The sequence below is a fragment of the Hyaena hyaena genome, unplaced genomic scaffold (assembly GCF_003009895.1).
Source record: "Hyaena hyaena isolate Hyena2069 unplaced genomic scaffold, ASM300989v1 scaffold_54, whole genome shotgun sequence".
Lineage (NCBI taxonomy): Eukaryota > Metazoa > Chordata > Mammalia > Carnivora > Hyaenidae > Hyaena > Hyaena hyaena.
In genome coordinates this window covers 1,816,227-1,824,465 of record NW_024080685.1, presented here as the reverse complement: position 1 = coordinate 1,824,465, position 8,239 = coordinate 1,816,227, and the positions used below count along the sequence as shown (strand labels likewise).

At 38.2% G+C, this 8,239-nt stretch overlaps 1 long non-coding RNA gene across 1 annotated transcript; it reads right to left on the bottom strand.

Moving 5' to 3' along the window:
* Window positions 1–1,035: 1,035 nt before the first annotated feature.
* Window positions 1,036–7,256, bottom strand: LOC120231059. The gene is made up of 3 exons (XR_005528253.1): window positions 7,037–7,256; window positions 4,367–4,456; window positions 1,036–1,173 (listed from the first exon to the last, which is right to left on the bottom strand). It is a non-coding gene; the product is annotated as an uncharacterized LOC120231059 (long non-coding RNA).
* Between the last annotated feature and the right edge of the window lie 983 nt (window positions 7,257–8,239).

Below are 8,239 nucleotides of genomic sequence, written 5' to 3'. Positions count from 1 at the left end.
TCACTCACTCTTCCCTCAGAGTGAAACCCATGGCAATGTAGGACTGGGTCTTTGAGAAGCAGGAAGCATCTTCATCTCTGTCTTGTGCTCACTTTCATAAAAAGTAAATATGGGTGTTAAGTGCTCTATCTCTAGAATTGATCTAACTGGGTTTAATACCTGGCTCATCCACTTACCAGCTGTGTGACCTTGGGCAAAGCTCTTTCCAGGCCTTAGTTTACACATCATAAACCATTTTAATGACGTCAACCTCCCAGAGTTACAATAAGGTTTAAGTGAATTATCCATGCAAAACATCCAGGACAGTAGCTGAGAAATGGAGAGAGTGAATGCATAGTGTTATAAACTTCTGAATTTTACTGATACTCAAAGAAGAGTTGGTTTCTCTGGGCTGCCTCACCAGTGGAAGCATTCCTGGGGCAGTAAATGAGGTCAGTTACAGACAGCATTTTCATTCTTATGCTCTGATAGCCTCCTCTCTATGTTGAAGACCTCTAAACTAGGAGAATTACACTCAATGATATTAGAGATGAGAAACTGCAGCTGTCACATGAAGAAATGATTGAAAACTATAGCCAAAAATGGTTGAAAACAAGTATTAGGAAGTATATCATGTAGTTAATGAGTATGAATATTGTGTTCTCATTCTGAATAATCATAACTTTCATAGATAATTTTACATTTGTAATTTTGTATTATTTTTCTTGAAAGGGTCCCCCAACGTTTCATCCCCTCTACAACATCTGAATTTGTCACTAAAATGTTCTAAATCTTAATAAATAAATACACAAATAATAAATAAATAAACCCATTTAAGGGTTTCATGCACTCCATGGATGACTCCAGAAAAATGCACGCTTTCCTGCAGTCCTGGGCAGTAGTTAAAGCTTCAGAGGCCTGAAGGGTAAAGATAGGCTGAAGTGCTTTAAAATAAACATTCCTCAGGAGAAAAGTCACACTCACGAGGGGTAAAGAGAGAGAGGATTTTTTTTTTAATGCCGCCTATTTCAAATAAGCCAGTGGCTTCCCAGATGCTCACATAGCAACTCGTGTTTATACCAAACTCACCACACCATGCTAATGTGGACTGATCATTCGTCTCTCTCCAAAGATCTCTCCCAAACGAGGTCTTGGCAAGCAAAAATTTTATTGTTCATTATTGTGCTTCAAGTTCTGAAATATAGTAGGCATTAATAAGTGATTATTGAATGAAAGAATAAATGAAAGAAGGAAAAATAACTATGTTTTCTCATCTACTTTTGACAATTGTTGGATAGAAGGCGTAGAACCAAAATAGCTTTCCTCAGCGTAATAACTACAAAGCGTCTTTCAGTTCATGTTACTTAGGACTTTTATCTCAATACACATGTCAAATGGTAGCAAAATATGAAATGGCATCTGTGAGAAGGTAGAATTTGTGAGGTTACAACTCAGCAACATTTATGTTATTTATGTGTTTCATTGAGACTTTTACTAATTAAACATACCTGATAACACCAGGAGGTAACACACTGAATGGCACACACCAGAAGGCACAAGACATTTCCATAACAAAGAGGGCAGGGTGAAATTAAAAGCCTGCTCCTCTGGCAAGATCATCTTCGGCTCCCACTCAGTTGAACTTCATACCCAGATTGAAGATTGCCATTATGACCGAATGTATGCACTTATCCTTGGTTTGCTACCTTAAGAGCTCATAATACTGGAGCCACCTTTATACTTAGGAATTTCCTGTAATGAGTTTCGGAGATGTGTTGGGGTGAGTCCCAGAAGGAGGCCCAGAATCCAGCTCTTACTCAGATTTATTTTCATACATTGTCCTCATAGGTACGTGAGGAGCCAGTTACTGCTAGTTCACTGTGATTTAAAAGCCCTACTAGGGCACCTGGGTGGCTCAGTCGGTTAAGTGTCTGACTTCTGCTCAGGTCATGATCTCATGGTTCGTGAGTTCGAGGCCCACGTTGGGCTCTGTGCTGACAGTTCAGAGCCTGGAGCCTGCTTCAGATTCTGTGTCTCCTTCTCTCTTTCACTCTCTCTGTCCCTCCCCTGCTTACTCTCTGTCTCTCAAAAATGAATAAATATTGTAAATTTTTTTTTAAATTCCTGCTCTTAGGTTCATTGGTTCTCTTTTATAAGTTTACTTTGAACTCACTTAAGAAGTGTGTATGTGCCTCTGTGTGTGTGTGTGTGTGTGTGTGTGCATGCTAATAGCTAAGAGCCTTGAGTTGTATAGCTAAACTTATGCTAGTTATTTAATCTCTTTGGGATTGAGTGTCCTCAAGTGTAAACTGGAAATAATAAGAGAACTCACTCTCTCACAGATTCATTGTAAAAACCAAAAGAGTTCATGTATACAAAGCACTTGGAACACAGTCTGGCACATAAGTGCTACCAAAGTGTTAGTTCTTTTTACCATTTTCATCAATACAGCATTCCATTCTTCTTAGGTTATGCATATTGGGTTATTATAGTAAATAGGGCAACGAAGGGCAGGTATCTAAGGGGAAAGGATCACTGTGTGACTTATTCCTTGAAATATTTCAACTTTAGTCATAAAGTAGAAGAAGCTCTTTAAGCAGAAACTCCTCTGTGGAGATTCAGGGATGGAGAGCACACAGGCCAGCAGCCCAGCTCTTTACTGGTGATCTACCTAATCATCTGACTGTAGACTGGAAGTAAATGAGCAAACTAAGGGAGGTTGAGGATAGATATGCAACTCAAGCAAAATTTTCTGAGTATTCAATTGTTGTAGGGATTCACTCCAGCCTTTAGCTGGAAACATGAAGGCAACGTGTTAAGGTTTTATTCAATGGGAAATGGTATAATTTAAATAATCTGTCTGCAGAACAACTCACACCAAGCTCATCAAAACCATTTACCCTTCCCTGAGTTCATCATATTGGACTTACCCACGACATTTGACCTGAAACACTCTCCCCTCTTGACTTCCAGAATACCATGCTTGTCTGGCTTGCTTTTCACCCCTTTGTTCACTCATCCTTAGAGGACTTTGCTCATCACCTTCCTCAGCTCCAGGTGTTCTGATTCCTAAGGACTTTGTCCTGGCTTCTCCTCTCTCTCCTTACACTCTTTCCCTAGTGATTCCATCTATCCTTATGGTTTATTTATTTATTTTTCTAATGTTTTTTATTCATTTTTGAGAGTCAGAGAGAGACAGCGCAAGCAGGGGAGGATCAGAGAGAGAGGGAAATACAGAGTCTGAAGACAGGTTCCAGGTTCCAGGCTCCAGGCTCTGAGCTAGCTGCCAGCACAGAGCCCGACTCGGGGCTCGAATCCACAAACCATAAGATCATGACCTGAGCTAAAGTTGGACACTTAACTGACTGAGCCACGCAGGCACCCCTATCCTTATGGTTTAAAACACTATCTAGAGAATAACAAATTTCATAGTTTCATGTTGAGCCTAGACTACTATTCTGACTACCAAAATCATGATAGTCTATTTCCTAATTAAACATCTCTATTTCCGTGTTTCTAATACAATATGCCTGGAAATGAACTTTTAAAAGTTCATTTTAAAATTTATTCCTTCTCTTGGCATTCTGAATAAAGGGCAACAGAAATCTGGAAATTTACCTTGATTATGTCTTCTCTGTCTCTATGTCTTCTATTTTCAAAATCTATCTATAATACACACTTTCTCTCCATTCTACTCTCACCATCATAACTCAAGCCACCTGATCTGCTCTCTAGAAGACTGCAATCACGTCCCACTTTTTTCCCTTTCCTCTGATATATTCTTCATATAGGAATTTGAAAAATCTTTATAAACATGCACTAGAGCACCAATGAAGAAAGCAAATGTAGAGAGGTCAAGCGAACAATGAAAAGTGACTAAGTGGGAGAGTTTTCATACACGGCTGTCTCCTCTTTCTGAGCTCCACAGGGTTGCCACCCATTAATATGTACGTTAGGGCAAAATGGTGGTTGTGCTCATAAGTATGTTTTACTGACTTTCAAAGTATTCTCACCATCCTCAATGATACCAGCAGCACCTGTTTTTGTATTTCACTGTGCTCCAATCGCAATCAATATGCTTGGCCAGTTGGCTCTCAGCATTACTTATCCTTCTGACACACAGGTCTCTGAGCTCCCCAACATTTTCCATGTGGAGATCTCAATACCCATTTCATGTCAGTCACCTGCTCATGTTACCATAATAATGTTGACTTCCACATCACTCAACATGGTCCCACCCATGTGTTTCAACATGAAATTCCTCTCTGTTTGCAGTCCTGTCTTCTCTCACCTCTTCAAGTTCCTAACAACTATGGGATCAACTCCTGAACCTTATCAAAGCTGCTACGTCATCAGCTTCATTCCTACCTGCAGTTCTATTACTTACTGCTTTTCTGGAAGCACCTGGCTTCCTGCAGCGAAGATATCATTTCAAGGAGGAAGCCATCTTTCTCATTCCTCTGATGGAGCCAAACTTCTGTGAAAAAACCACAAAGTAGCATAGTGAGGTCCCAAATGAAATCATGCTTCACCCCAGTTGTGCCTTGTGAGCATTTCTTTGGTTTATCTGTTTTTGATGTTCTATTGAATTAATCCTAATAGTCATTTTAAAGCTTTTTCATTATTTAAAATTTGTTACTTAAAATTACTTAAAATTTCATCCCATTACATTTGTTTTGAATAGAGTGGCTTTCCAATACTTTTAGTGAGTAAGTCAAAGTAAGTCACACTAGAAAAATTCACTTTCTCTTTACACATATTCACTTTCCCTCCTTCCCTCCCTCCCTCTCTCTCTGTCTGTGTCTCTGTCTGTCTGTCTGTCTCTCTCTCTCTCTCTCTCTCTCACACACACACACACACACACACACACGACAGAATAAAATGTAAGCAAACTATATGCAGTTCAGGATTCTTTAGAGAAAACAATTACACGCAATCCAAACTTTCGTTTTTCTTTAGATTTCAATCTGCAAAGACATGCTTTTCCAGTTTTCATATTACAAGCAACCACATCTGATATTATTAAAGTTTCTTCTCCACCTTTAACAGTTAACATATGTAATTAACATATTACTAAAGCCAGACAGCAAGGAAATTGTAAATGCAAAACGTACTTTTCTGATCAGATTGATGCCTCATGCATGTAAAATCCAGTAACACCATCACCCTTCTAAGTCATAATCATTTTGTAGGAACCAATTTTTATAATACTTTATGCACAGCTTTAAGTAATTTTGATAAGGTTTATAACAATTATAATATTAGGGTAATTTTTCCAAAAAGGGATTTAAATTTTGTATATAGTGTCTTCATCAAGACAATATTGAAATTAAACAGTGACATAATAAATTTATAAAAAGACCATAGTTCAAATTTATTTCAAATTTAACATATGCAAAAACTAAGTACCTCATGTATTATCAATTCTTTTAATCTTACAACAAGCCAGTTAGAGGTGTGCTATTATTATCTCCAAGAAACTGAGGATTATGTTACTTGACCAAGTTTACTCAGCTTGAACACACACTTTTAACTATGAAATTTTATATCTAATCTTGTTCAACATCATATTGTTGAATATATTATAGGATCCTACATATAAATCAGAATGAAAAACCTAATATTGAAAAACAAGCATGAAGTAACAGCATCAAATTAATGCCCAGTGGCTCAATTCAAAAACAAAAAAGGGACTTGTTCCAAAAAAGGGACTTGTACTTAGAATTTAATTATCTGTGGAGTGTCTGGGTGACTCAGTCAGTTAAGTGTCCAACTCCCGATCTTGGCTCGGGTCATGATCTCACAGTTCAAGAGATTGGGCCCTGCTTCGGACTCTGTTCTGACAGCATAGAGCCTGCTTGGAATCCTTTCTCTCTTTCCCTCTCTCTCTGCCCCTCCCACCCCTCTCTCTCCAATAAATAAGAACACTTTAAATTAATTAATTAAAGAATTTAATTATCTGTACTCACAAAGCCAATCTAAATAATTGAACACCTACATTGGTGAACAATTACCTCAGTGCAGAAAATTATTAAAGTTTACATCCGTTCACTTTATCAGAAATTTTCAATACTTAACTGGGGGCTGAACTGTTGGTTGTAAAAAAAATTTCCTGGTAATTAAAATTACATATTATAATATTTGTATTTATACCTAATGCCTCATTCACAGGACTACTACGTTTAACTTATAATTTCATCTTCATTTAGTGTAAATGTATTTTGTTCACCAAAGTCCTAGTAAGATTTGACATTGTAATTCTTCCCTTTTTACTGCTCAGAGAGTTACAGTGCTGGGGTCAAAGTCCGAAGATTCCGTTTCCCCTTTATGGTTTGACCTTACTTAGGCAAGCCACTGACATTCCCAGAGTTTCACTTTTCTCCTCTGCAAAGGGAAGATAATGAGAGCTTCCCCTGCCTGCTCCAAAAGGCAGGGAGAAGGGTCAGGAGAGATAAGGTATATGAAAGGGCTTCTGAACCACAAAGCCCAGGGTAATACAGCATGTCCGTCACCTGCCATCTAATTGTTCACGTGAAGGCAAGAAAATTCTCCCCCAGGAACAAGGGGATCAGCCTCAGAACAGGGTTTAACTTGTTCCTTTAAATAATGTAAAATAAAACATAAAGAAACCTCTACAATATTAAAAAAATTTTTTTAACGTTTCTAGTCTTTTTTTTAAAATTTTTTAATGTTTATTTTTCAGACAGAGAGGCAGAGTGCGAGTTGGGGAGGGGCAGAGAGAGAGGGAGACACAGAACCTGAAGCAGGCTGCAGGCTCTGAGCTGTCAGCACAGAGCCAACCAGGGGCTTGAACTCACAAACCATGAGATCATGACCTGAGCACGAGTCTGACGCTTAACCTACTGACCTATCCAGGTGCCCTGAATCAAGTCAGTATTAAAGAAGATTCAGTCATGTGACTGAAAATTTCTTTCAAAGATTCTTTTATCTGTAGCAGGGTCATAAGAGAGAGGCATAAAGAGAGAGAAACATAAAGAAAATACATTTTTTCGTCCATAACTGAATAAGTTCTTTCGTTGTTGCTAAAGGTACATACCTTTAAGCATTTAGATATCCCCGACAAGTTTTCATTTTTAAAACAAAATCCTTTACTGGAATCCATATATTCTTGAGAAGCCATGTGCACTGTTCGCCGTGCAGAGAGTTCTGCCACTGCCAGTAATAAGACATGGGGTGCCTTAGTCTCATTCTTTTGAAACTCGTGACAGAGGAGAGGAAGTCATGTAGGGAAAATAGAAAACACAAATGATGTAGCGTTGAATGGCACACATAAAAATGTATCTTCTGTATCCCTTACTCTTTTCCAGAGAACTTAGTGTTCTTATCACAGTCACCTTCCTAGCAATACAACTGGGAATCATAGCCCAAAGCCACACAGATATTATTCCATGATTGTATGTAAAAGAAGTGAACTGACTTAAGAAATCAGATAGTTTGACAAATGTCAACATAATATATTTCTTAGTAGTTTTTGTAATAGGGGTACTAGCAGAAGAAATGATTCTTTTTTTGAGTGAGGATTATCACATGATTTTGATTGAATTAAAGTAGAAAGAGACCCCATTAGGAGCTCTAAGGTTACCAGCCATGGAACAAAGACTTTCTCTGAGCCACAGCATGGCGTCCTCTAACATCATGGTAATTATGCCTGCTATGCTTCCGTGGACCTAATGAAATTTCATTCATTCATTCACTCATTCATTCATTCATCAAATCTTGGGCACCTGACGTATTCAAGAAAGTAGGCTACACACTGCAGCACGTTTGATGGTGTTTAAAATAGCTTCCATTTTGAAACAGAAACCCTCTTGCACTGTTGATGGGAATGCAAACTGGTGCAACCACCCTCAAAAATAGTGCTCAAATAGATTCCTCAAAAAATTAAAAATAGAATTACCCTATGACCCAGAAATAGCACTACAAGGAATTTACCCAAAGGATACAGGAGTGCTGATGCATAGGGGCACACGTACCCCAGTGTTCATAGCAGTGCTTTCAACAATAGCCAAATTATGGAAAGAACCTAAGTGTCCATTAACTGAAGAATGAAGAAAGAAGATGTGGTTTATATATATAATGGAATACTACTTGGCAATGAAAAAGAATGAAATCTTGCCATTTGCAACAATGTGGAGAGAACTGGAGGGTATTATGCTAAGCGAAACAAGTCAGTCAGAGAAAGACAGATATCATATGTTTTCATTCACATGTGGAACTTGAGAAACTTAACAAAAGACTA